General features: G+C 38.3%; 1 protein-coding gene across 1 annotated transcript in view; it reads right to left on the reverse strand.

Moving 5' to 3' along the window:
• CDH8 (cadherin 8) overlaps positions 1-11,614 on the reverse strand; it is a 521,626-nt gene extending 510,012 nt beyond the window's left edge. Inside the window, exon 1 of the mRNA XM_077288387.1 lies at positions 11,212-11,614. The gene's annotated coding sequence lies outside the window, so the exon portion shown is untranslated. The remainder of the gene's footprint in view (positions 1-11,211) is intronic.
• Between the last annotated feature and the right edge of the window lie 1,462 nt (positions 11,615-13,076).

Genomic DNA, 13,076 nt, shown 5'->3' on the forward strand with positions numbered 1-13,076 from the left:
TGGGCAAATCTTTTGGCATTCAAATTCTCCAGCTTCGATTACTTTTGGCAAGAAAATAGATTCACAGTGACTGAAGAAGCCTCCAATTGCTGCGAAACGAATTGCTGTGAAATGTTGTGTATATGTGATTGAATTGCAGCAGCATTATAAGCACACTGATAAGACTAGCAGCAGCTTCCAGCTATATGTCCTCCCTGATCCTGCCTTATAGACACAGTGACTCTTCAGCCTCACAGATACAGTGACTCCCCTGCCTGATGGACACAGTGACTCTTCAGCCTCACAGATACAGTGACTCTCCTGCCTGATAGACACAGTGACTCTTCAGCCTCACAGATGCAGTGACTCTCCTGCCTCATAGATGTGACTCTCCTGCCTCAAAGATTTAGTGACTCTCCTGTTTTACAGATGCAGTAACTCTCCTGTCTCACAGACAGTGACTCTCCTGCCTCACAGAAATAGTAACTCTTCCGCCTCACAGACTCAGTGACTCTTCTGCCTCACAGACACAGTAACTCTCCTGCATCACAGACACATTGTCTCCCCTGCCTCACAGATAAAATGACTCTCCTTTCTCACAGACATAGTGACTCTATTGCCTCATAGGCACAGTGACTCTTCTGCCTTACAAACACAGTGACTCTTCTGCTTCACAAATGCAGTGACTCTCCTGCCTCACAGACACAGTTACTCTCCTGCCTCACAGACACACTGTCTCTCCTGGCTCACAGACAAAATGACTCTCCTACCTCACAGATACAGCAACTCTCCTGCCTCTCAGACACAGTGACTCCCCTGCCTTACGTGTAAAATAACTCTCCTGCCTCAAAGACGCTGTGACTCTCCGGAATTACAGATAAAGTGACTCTCCTGCCTCACAAGTGCAGCAAATTTTCTGCCTCAGAGACAGAGTGACTCTCCTGCCTCACAGACAAAGATGCAAGACTATCTCTCACCACATCTAATAAATCTGACACAATGACTCTCATGCATCACAAACACAGCAACTCTCCTGCCTCACAGACGTAGTGACTCTCCTACCTCAAATACACTCTTACTCTCCTGCTTCACAGACACACTGTTTCTCCTGGCTCACAGACACTATTCTACTGCCTCACAGATGCAGTGACTCTCCTGCATCACAGATACACAAGATACACTATCTTTCTTGTCTCACAGATACAGTGACTATCCTGCCTCACAGACAGAGTTACTTTCCTGCCTCACAGACACAGTGACTCTCCTTCTTCACAGACACAGTGACTCTTCTGCCTTACAAGCACACTGACTCTTCTGCCTCACAAATGCAGTGACTCTCCTGCCTCACAGATACAGTGACTCTCCTGCCTCACAGACACAGTGACTTTCCTGCCTCACAGACACAGTGACTCTCCTGCCTCACAGTCACAGTCACTTTCCTGCCTGACAGACACAGTGACTCTCCAACCTCACAGACACAGTGACTCTCCTGCATCATACACAGTAACTCTCCTGCCTCATAGACACAGTTACATGACTATCTCTCTTCACATCAAATAAATCTAGATTATTTTCTTTTCCTCGAATAATAACCTTTTTCATGGCTCTATAGTCATACACCATATGCATATTTTGTTTAATGTTTTATAGCTTTTTCTTCTGATCTCTATGGCTAAGCTGTGACATCATCTCATTATTCAGATTCATCCCAAAATAGATTAAAGGGACTGTTCAGTTAAAAAAAACCTCATTGTCATTTATCCTGTATTAATAGACAGGGTGTGCAAGGTAGACCCTGTATTTCATATCCACAATGGAGATTGGCTACAAATACTGTTCCTTGCACTCGATGGTTTGACCCATCCTGCATTAATTAAAAAACCCAGTTCTGCAATGTTTAATTGTCCCTGTAGTGGAGCTGTGGTGCATGGACATTGAAATCTTAATAGATTATAATATATAAATATACGCAATAATATTGGAATTGTGCACTTATTTTTCATTGGAGAGGTCAAAATGTTCCTTCATTTCTGCTTAGGCAATCTGGGTTTGTGTTTTCGCAAGCCTGCAATGCACTATATTCATATTATTGTTGAAGACTAACTTTGAAGAATAAGCCAGGAAGCTTAGGTGATGATAAACCCCACTAGATAGAATAAACTATGTTACTTAAGAATAAAATAGATTCAAGCAAAATCACTCTTTGATACACACAAAGGAACGTGATTGTATTGGTCTGCCTGTGATGACACAAGGAGCCCATAACCAAGCCAAAAATAAGCAGATCTTAAGATCTATGAAGTATTAATTTGCCAAAAATAAGTAACAAACCTGCAAGTGAAGCAGTTTTTTGGGGCTGAGCACAGACTCCCACAAAGAGTAAATACAACCCTTGTTCTAAGAATAATTCATTTCAGTTCATTTGGAAAAAAGTTTATTTTGATGACATAGAAACTTCCATTTGGTCAACATCTTATTACGAAGGCCAGAAAGTTTCTCAAGCTGAGATACATTTCATTTCAAGGTGCAGAAATAGATACATGATACTTTGAAAACTTTCATTAAGGGTGCTGAGATTTTTCCCATGCTCGCGGTCCAATCGGGGCTAGCGTCAGGACCCCTCTGCAAAATGGGATTCGGAGATATTTGCCAATGGGGCCATAGACTATAATGATGTGGATAAAATCAACAGAAGCTCTGTCTTAAATCATTTTCGGGTGTATATGCTAACTGGAGGCGGACACCTAGTCGTAGTAGACTCTGTCTGGGTGTCTGTCTCCAGTAGGCATATAAGTCCAAAAATGATGAACCTCTGACCACACGTTGACTCTATCAGCATCAATATAGTCTATAGCCCCGTTGGCACATAAGGCTGAATTCCGTTTTGTGAAGGGGTCCAAACGCAACCCCCGATTGGACCAATGAACATGGGAAAAAACGCAAAAGCATTCTAAGCGTTATGATGGCACCAAATCCGGATTTGTAACATTTTCCAGCATGTGATACTCTATTTAAGAATTATACTGTATACTACAGTGAGCACCACATTTTAAGAACTACATTCGTCTAATCTTTCATTCTTGTTCTACAAGTGCCAATAACCCAACCCTTTGATATGGAAAATGTCAAGATTTATCTAGAAATTGAAGATCTTTGTTGGAGGTTTTAAATTCTTTTAACAAATATGAGACTAATTTTCCTAATTCCAAATGAAAACCCCTACCCTATATTTAAAGTTGTTGTCTAGGATTAGAAAAACATGGCTGTTGTCTTCCAAAAATAGGGTCATTCCTGTTCATAACCTGTGGCTAGTATTTAAAATTAACTCCATTAACATGCATCATGCAAAGCTACAATACCACACATGACCTGTCGACAGTCATGTTTTTCTGAAGTCCTTCAATGTCTAGTCATGATATTTAAAGTTTTAGAAAAATCGATTCCATATACATTTTCCTGTAAGTAAAATGCTGTTAAAAAATCAAACGTGTCACCGGGTCAAAAGTAGTCAGCTTTTGCTCTTATCTTATTGCCGCTGCTCCCCTGAGCATTCAGTTTTGGCTTTTTTTCTGAATCCATAATTTGGTCCCAGAGATAAGAGCTTTTTTATTTTGTGCTGTTATGTTCTTTGACAAGAGAGCGGGACTCACAAGATAATTATGCAAAGCAGACTACATACACGCCCCCGAGGAATCATATGAGCCACAATCTAGCGCTACACAAAAAGGACTATATCTCTGCAACCGTTTGGCGGATTAAAAAAAAAAAAAGAACAGCACTCTCAGGAGATCAGTGGAAATAAAATAAAAGCAAAACCTGATCACTTTTGTCCTAGTGACAAGTCCTCTTTGAAGTATCACATGTGTCAATAATACTTTTTATAGGTGACCACATGAAGCAGAGATGGGTTTTGAGGTTACGTCTTACATGCCTTATATGAAATCAATATAAATCCCGAAATGCATATGTATATGAAGAGTACAATCACCATCGAAAATTTTAACCATACCACATAGTATACAAATAGCAGCTCCAGTAAAGTAAAAATAAGGTTTCCAAGGAGATCCTCATAAATAGGATATTTTATTTATAGGGAAAGTGCTACAGCTATCATTTTTGGAGGTATCTTTGGGAAGCAGTTTAGCAGCCATCATTGGAATTTATAAGCCAACCAATGACGCTCTCTGCCCAAATTTTTTACAAAATCTGTTACAATCAAAAATAGAGCAATCTCTTGGTCAAATTTTAGCTTATTCTAACCATGTTCCTCCAAAACAGATATTGAAACCATACTTGACATGAGAACCTCTCGTGATTCAGTCTTCATGGAGCTTAGTACCAAGAAAGACACAAGAAGAGAACTTATTAGGAATGTCGTACACCATTGCAAAACCCATCCATAAACTTTTTTTGTCTACTTCAAGAATTTCCCCTCTCTTTTCTGCAATAGAGCGGAACCATAAAACACGGATTATGAGCAATTTCCTCACTTCATTTAATCCTTTTACAAATCTACTCTACATTATTTAGAAAAAGACATTTTTTTCATTGTCCTTTGTTCTTTCTGGAAACAGAGCGGTATCATATTCAACTGGAAAACAATCAATTCAACAAATGATTTTAATCATTATGTATATCAACAAATATGACTCACAATAGCTTGCTGCAAGTCCCCGAGCCCTAATGAAACTGGATAATCATTACACGATACATGTAAACCTAGTGCAAAGGTTTTCTTTAATTATTGTGCTTTACGAGGTGGCAGAACTCATCTAGTCTCGTTCTTGTAGCATAAATACATGGATTTAATTAATAGGCAAAAAAAAGCTTTTTGACAGAAAATCTCAATTTTCGATTTACATTCGTAAATAACGTTGCCATGATGGTACATTGCTTGTAATTATCAAGTCAGACAGGATATGTAGTCCTCGTTCATTAATGCTAATCCTATTACTCTATAAGAAATATTCAAATGTTTATTTATCATTTTTATTGGTTTGATATCATAATTAAAAAATTCTGGGGGCAATTTCGGATAAGCATGACCGTCTTCTCTTTACTAGCCTGAGCATAGTCCATCATGATTACATAGACTCGGAAGACAACAAGCAGCCCCATTCCTTGCTTCAATAACAACGGTGCAAACAGTAATGGAAAACTTGGACAAACCCCAGTTATTTCTAAAGCTAAAATTCAGTTCTTATGACTCAAGTACATTTCACATTCCTATGAGATGACCATAAATGTATTTAGGGCCCTTTAAGATGCATTTCAATGCAAAGGATCAAGTATTAACAAAGCAAAATATTATATTTATGTCTCTTTCCTGCTACAATGAGAGATACAAAAATGGTTTTCAAGTTGTCCCGTGTATAGTTTTCACCTGAAGAACTTACTTGGACACAATACTATCCAGAATCTGCTGCATGTTTTTCATATTATAGTAAACTGTGTTTGATGATTTCTCTAAACAAGTCTTCCCAATGCTTTAAGCCCAAAAAATAATGGTAAAATCATACAGAATCACATAAAAGGATATTTTCTTAGAGTACTGATAAAAGGTGACTGTCCAAAAATTATCCATTCTTCTGCCATAGCCTGTAGTTTATGACTGTAACATACAATCTATCTGGAACTGATCTATGGGCAATCACAATAATATAGCCTTCAGGATTACTTATCATTTGTGTTGCAAATCAACCACAAATACCTTCTACTTTAGTAAATGAAAGTGCTCCAAAGAGTAATGTTAGTCAAAGCCAAAGAAAAAAATAGAGAATAGTTTGGACTTGACCCAAGTTCTTATGAACGTGATGCTACACTTCCAATATAGGGTCATATTAGGATCTTCTTGATAGAATTTTCCACAGCTTAAATTTATAATGAATCTGATTTTTCAAAAAAGTATCAAAAATAGCATCCTAAGTGAAATCTACTGAGCTAGTGAAGTCTATAATGAACATTTAATGACTCTCTAAGCCTCAAATGGTAGGGGTCTACATCTACAGTATTTAGAAGAATAGTCATAAATCTGATGATACAATGATAGATACTATACGTAGGTTGGTTCATTAGTCAGAGAACACAATTCATAGGCAAACCAGTTTATAGTTAGTATTTAAAAATAATCCTTATGATGTCTTAAAGGAGACTTTAAAATATCATGCTAATTGAAGAATATGTATATAAAAAAAAATAAAAAATTATACAAGTTTTCTATGTACTGTACACTTGTGCCTTGTATCAACATATCAGAATCATTCATCAAATTATACACAAGGCACATGGTTTACTATCTAATTTTTAATTTTCTGGTGAATGTACTCTACAGAAAACACATCGTTGTCCAGAAACCCTGTCTAATAAGTATTAATAGACTCTCAGCTCTTGAGAATGAGAAGACCAAACTCAATGGGGTTTATTATTACCGACTGCTTCAATGGTTCAATGATTAGTTATCTACGTCCATCTTTGTAGACAGTAACAGATAGAACAAGCCAACTGCTACTCTGAAAAATATTGAATCTCTTATTTATCATTGAAAGCCCTTATGGCATGTTGAACTTAGTCCATGTTGGACTTCGCAACAATTTGGAAAACCTGCTGAAGGGCACAGCACTGTCTCACAACCACCATCTATTACACGCTGCTTTTGTTATGTCTGCAAAATTAACCATTTTATCTTGAGCCTACATCTGTTGGTCAGACCACAGCATTTCGACCTCTGGTCCATCCAAGCCCAACCATAATAATGAACTCTAAGTGGGTGAAGACCTATCTGACAGTCGAATTAGGGATTTAGCATTATAGATAGTTTTCATTTTATTGCTTTTCTTTTAGCACAGGAAATGTATTTGTTCTAGATAAGCATTTAATCTGTATTGTCATCCATGATTTATATATAATATTTTCTCCCGGAATACAGAAAAACTATAAGTAATTTCATCCACTATAACCAGGCTTAAAAGTTCAATCACATCAGCAGTGTAGTAAATATAATGAACAGATTTTTACATTTTTCACCACGCCGCTTAATAATAATCTTTGTCATACTCAGAGCCAGCTGTTACAAAAATTGAACATACACATTCAAAGTCGTAGCCCCCTGCCTGCCTTTACAAACTTCAGATCGGAGGCTCTTTGTCAGAATAGTACTCAGAAACCCATTGAGCTTACTATTTTCTGTAGGCATTTAATTCCAAAAGAATTATACTTCAGCCTTTCTCTCTACAGGGTTTTATTTTTTTTCCAAAACTTTGAAAAAGTTTGGATGAAGATATAATTATGGCATTACAAGGTGTGGGGACAAAAATGGAGCCATGCAGTTGGGGTTTTGTTTTAGCTGTGGGGCTTACCGCCTGGACATTAGCTTACATGTGAATTTTAATGCTATTTTTTTCGTGTTTGGAATATATAACATATCTGGGACTCAAAGAAAGCCATTATTAAGTATAATAAGGCCAAAGACTGCATTAAACTTCTTTAGAACCAGGAATGAACATAGTTTATGAACTTCATGAACTTAGTTTATTCATTTATTTTCCTTTATTATTTCTGGCCACTGTTTATTTTTCTCTTCTTAAATTTTTCGATTATTTTTAATTTCTAGTCTTATGATTTTATTTATATTATTAATCATTTTTGGAAGTGGGGTGATGAATGAGTATAGTTTATGATGACCCTAATTAAAATGATACATCATAAATAAAAAAAAAAAACATTTTAAGACTTTCAAGCTTCAAAACTAGCATGAGGAGGAACATCTGGTTCAAGCTAGAAAAATACGTTTTTTATGTATAGTAAGTGTCCTGAAAAAACCTACTCTACAAGACCAAGAAGCTTCTGCAAGACCGGGAAGCTTCTACAAGACCAAGAAGCTTCATTGAGGCCAAGAAGCTTCTACAAGACCAAGAAGCTTCTGAAGACCAAGAAGCTTGTAAAAAGCTAAGACGTTTCTAAAAACCAAGACGCTTCTTTGAGACCAAGAAGCTTCTACAAGACCAGGAAGCTTCTTCAAGGCCAAGAAGCTTCTAAAGACCAAGAAGCTTCTGCAAAACCAAGAAGCTTCTAAAGACCAAGAAGCTTCTTCGAGACCAAGAAGCTTCTACAAGACCTAGAAGCTTCTACATGATCAAGAAGCTTCTTCGACATCAAGAAGCTTCTACAAGACCAAGAAGCTTCTAAAAACCAACAAGCTTCTACAAAACCAAGAAGCTTCTAAAGGTCAAGAAGCTTTTTCGAGACCAAGAAGCTTCTACAAGACCAAGAAGCTTCTACATGACCAAGAAGCTTCTTCAACACAAAAAAAGCTTCTACAAGACCAAGAAGCTTCAAACTTCCTCCATTTACATTCAGGAAGCTTATTTTGTGTTTTCATTAAAACATACAAAGACACTTTTAAAATTATTTGTAAGTAGGAATGAACAGTTTATGAACTTCATCAACTTTGTTTACGTATTTATTTTCCATTATTACTTTTTGCCATTGTTTCTTTTTCTGTTCTTACATTTTTCTATTATTTTTAATTTCTATCCTCATGATATTATGATGTTATATAATTAATCATTTTTGGGGGTTTGGGAATGAATGGGCATGATAATGATGACTCTAATGAAAATGACACAAAATAAAAATATTAAAAAAAAATTACATTTTGACATTCGAGATTCAAAAATAGTTTATGAGGATGACCATCAGGTTCAATGTTCAAGCTGGAGAAATGAGTTTGCGTCCAGAAAAAGACCTAATCTACAAGACCAAGAAGTATCAAGCCTCCACCAATTTCATCCAGGAACTTTCTTGTGTTTTCATTAAAACATGCAAAAACTTCTTTGGAGTCCTTAAAGGTACTTATTTCTTTGCAGAACAGCGGCGGAGAATCGATAATTACGTAGCAGATGACAGACAGTAAATGCTTTTCTGTTTTTTTTTTTCCGCAGGCATGACTCAAAGCAAGTTCTCTGTGCTGCCACTCGAATCATACTTTGAAAATTGAAGGTAATGGAAAGTAAAGCTTGTATTTCTTTATTTCTTTATTCTCACCGACACTGGCAAATGCTGGTTATGTAATTTACAGCATTGCAAAGAGAATGCATTGGATTGATCGCCTTCTAACCTGACCTGTAATACCGTGCGTACATCTCTATGTGTCTGTTTTCTACTGTGTTTACACTCATTAATCCTTATTGAATCCCTACTGCTAACATATGACAGCCCAGATTAGGTTTTGCTCGGACCTTGGCCAAAAGTGAAGTCAAGGCAAAAAAAGCCATACTCCATGATAGGTGCCTGATGAGTCCCCTTGCTGCCTGATAAGTCCCCTTGCTGCATGAAATTTTATTTCATCTACTGTTAAAAAAAAATACATATCGGCACGGTGAAATCATTCAGCACACGTGGGATCATAAAATATTTACACTTTTAAAAGCAAATCAGCATTTCTTTCCTATTTGCCCAGTCCTTCATCTTGAGCCTGCTCATTTTGAGCATGTATTCGAAACGCAGCAGCACATCCAAAATGAAAATTGATTGGAGAAGTCTACTTATGAAGAAGTCCCACAAAGGTCCCATATTTGAGATTCACTACGTGTGGTACCAAGTCAAAAATAATTAAGGATATAGACTTCCTGTAGTATCATTAGATTAGACATCTTCGAAGTGTGATCTACATTTTTCTTCGAGGAAGTGATTTTGAAAGGTTATTTTTTTTTAAGGGATTTTAAGATCAAAACCAAAAAGTACATTTTTGGGTTAAAGGTTGGATTATTGGAAATGACTCGTTACTGGCTTTCGAGAATGATTAACTTGTTACTGGCTTTTGAGAACGGATTACACAGGACGTTGAAAATGTTCTACAAACCGATTAGCCCCTAATAAAATTCCATCTATTGTACAAAGTCAACTTTGATTCATATCCTCTTCCACGAAGATCAACTTGTGCATGAGGATATCGATTTCCTTGACAATAATATGTCTGTAACTCCTGCTAAAGACTGCACACAGACACATTACAGAAGCATCTCTCAGCATCACCCAGCCCCAAAAGCTTTACACCAAAATGAATTTGCAATGATTTCTTTCTCTTTTTTTGCCTCATCTATAATCATTCTAGATCCATAAACACAATTTACAAAAAAAAAGACCTGTTGAAACTGAAGCACCGAGACCCCATTCATGTGTTAACCTGACATTTTATTTGGCTCTTATGATACAGTGTTTTATTATTAATGTTTTGGCTGTTGCCCTTTTTTGTCTGGGTTCCAATAATTAAATCATGGGTTCGGAGACAGTTTGTGCATTCCCGTCTTCGCGTGCTGCCGCAGGAGCTCGCGTGTAATCCCTTAGCCGCCACTGTGTTCTGATACAACAAAGGGTGTGGATGCACCTTCGCCCTCCGATCTCCTACCTGCCTTCGCAGGTCCGACCGGAGGACAGATGGTTCTGATTTATTGCACCATTTTCCAAGATGTGAGATACTGTACAGCAAGAACACCTCCAAGGGACGGAGATCTTGAGCCAAGTGAGAACACCTCCAAGGGATGGAGATCTCAAAGCATTTAAATGCCACGTCTAGCCAGCAAAGCGCTCTACTATTTAATTATGCTGCTAACCTGCTGGAGGATTCTAGGAGTAAGTTTCGAACTGGTGTCTAAAGGGGGGGGGGGACTAAAATAAAGTACTCTTAAAAAATGTTATAGGATCATCTAAATCATCTCAGTCTCTTTTTCTCATCCCCAGGTGTCATTCAGTAGGTGTAAATCTTACAGGTCTCTTGCTGCAACTAGTCTCCCACCCAAGTCGTTGCCCTGAACCATCCTCCCAAAAAAATGTTATTCTCAACCCCTGCTCTTCCAATGCACATCAATTTACATAAGAGGATGGTGAATGATATTTATTCTCATCACGGCAAGTGCAAAGGATTTTCAGGGCAAGGACGCCTTACGGGTATGTGGTCAAGAAATACGAAGGCTGATGGACTTTTTCATGGATGCAGATGATAAGGAGACGATAGAGGGACACCTTCTGCTAGAATAAACCCAACTAACTCAACTGCAAGCAGGGAATGATGTGTTCATCACCACTTGCTGCAGGGAGGTAGACTATTCCCAGGCAGTGGCCATTTATCAAGAAGAACTCTCTTGGTGTAAGGGGTGGGGGGGGGTAGATGGTGCGAGACCCTTACAAAGTAGACACCGTGGTGGCATTAAGAAATGGAAAAAGGTGGCTACTTACTGTGCCAGTCATCAGGCAACATCTTCATCTGCAAGCTCCAAGATTAGGATGTGGTACCAAGCCGGATGGATTCTCCCCCCTCCTGGTGGAGGAGCAGCCCCCTTACTTACTGGGGGCTCCTGTGCCTTTTCATGCTGATGGAGAGATTGACACTCTCAAAGCTCAGTGTGTCCTGATGGAAGAAGGATGCAGTTTCCTCTTACAGCTCGCTTCTCCTCTTTTTTTTCACTACACATCAGCAGTGTATCTCCAGACAGACAGAGAGCGAGAAAGAGAAAGCGAGAGAGTGGGGAAAAAAAAAAGAAAGAGAGAGAAAGAAAGAGAGGCAGGGATATTCCTAGTAAATCCTTGAATTTTATCAGTGAGCTGTTTCAATGTGCCTGGCTGCTGAGCAAAAAACAGTGAAGGGTTGTGAGAAAGTGATCTCAGAGAGCCTCCCCTGACGGCTCTTATTGGGCTGCGAGTCTTGGAGGCTGGTCTGCTGCTTGGAAATTCATGGAGGCATGTTTTATTTATTTATTTTTATTATTATTATTATTATTATTATTTCAAGTGAAGTGTCCAACTTTTCTTCCCATTGTTGATTCAATCACTATAACCCTTTCGCCGCCAATCCAGTGCAATCCTGAATTTCCACGTTGCGTCTCTCTCTTTTTCTATCCGTCCGTCATGAATACGATATTTGCATGTTTTTTGTTTTTTTTTAAATAACGCTACTAGCCCTTTAAATTAACACATTTGCAACCCAAGTGATGTTGTTTTGATTTTTTGGGGGTCTGAATAATTTTTCTAAAAAAACAATATTTTAATAGTCCTGGTTTGCAGATATAGCAGAGTCGACTTGGTTATGTAGTGTTGGACTGCAGGTAAAGCTTCTGCGTTCATTGCACCCTCAAGTCTTATTATATTGCATAGGGGTTGTGGCATCAAAGTAGTTACAAGACAAATCCGGCTCTGCTACATTGACTGTATAATATCAAAATGGTTTAATGACAAACTCAGCTCTGCTACATTAAACTGTTTTGATCCTGTGTAGTCAATGACATATCCAGCACTGCTACATTGACTATACGGTATCAAAATAGGTTAATGACAAACTCAGCTCTGCTACATGGACTATACAGTATCAAAGTAATTGCATGACAAACCTAGCTCTGCTACATTGACTGTATTGTATCAAAATAGTCTCACGACCAAACCAGCTCTGCTGCATTGGCTAGACTATATTAAAATATCTGAATGGCAAACTCAACTCTGCTACATTATCTAGACAATATCAATTACAGCTCTGCTACATTCAATATGCAGCATTAAAATTGTTACGACAAATCAAGCTCTGCTACATTTACTATATAATATCAAGATAGATTAATGACAAACCCAGCTCTGTGTTGTCAGGTTATCTGGACAATGCAATGGTGATAATGTTTACTGCTCAGCTGCTGCAGAACCTCTTTGGGATATCAGAATTAAAGTCTCACATCACAGTCTATTTGTTAACAGGAACTGAAATGTGATTAACCACTCTGGATTTCCCAAGAGGTTGTGCAGCAGCCAGCAGTTTTACAGAGCTCTGGTTGAATGAATTGACCTCTTGCAAAAAGTGGAATCATCAAAAACCCATCAACCTGGGGGGCAACTGAACCCACTGAACCTCAGTCAATCTCTCATGGCTGGCAGAAATCAGGACTCTACAAGCAGAACGCAAAGGCCAGAGGACCCCCCTCCCCTATACTGTGTGCCAGGAGCAGAGGGGGAGGGAATGTAGTCAGTCTCTGGCACAGAAGGAGTTAAAGGCATAAATCAATGCGTGTCACCAGGGAGCGGAGCATCTAGATATTAATAGCATTATCAATCCATCCAGC

Source organism: Ranitomeya variabilis, chromosome 2 (assembly GCF_051348905.1).
Source record: "Ranitomeya variabilis isolate aRanVar5 chromosome 2, aRanVar5.hap1, whole genome shotgun sequence".
Lineage (NCBI taxonomy): Eukaryota > Metazoa > Chordata > Amphibia > Anura > Dendrobatidae > Ranitomeya > Ranitomeya variabilis.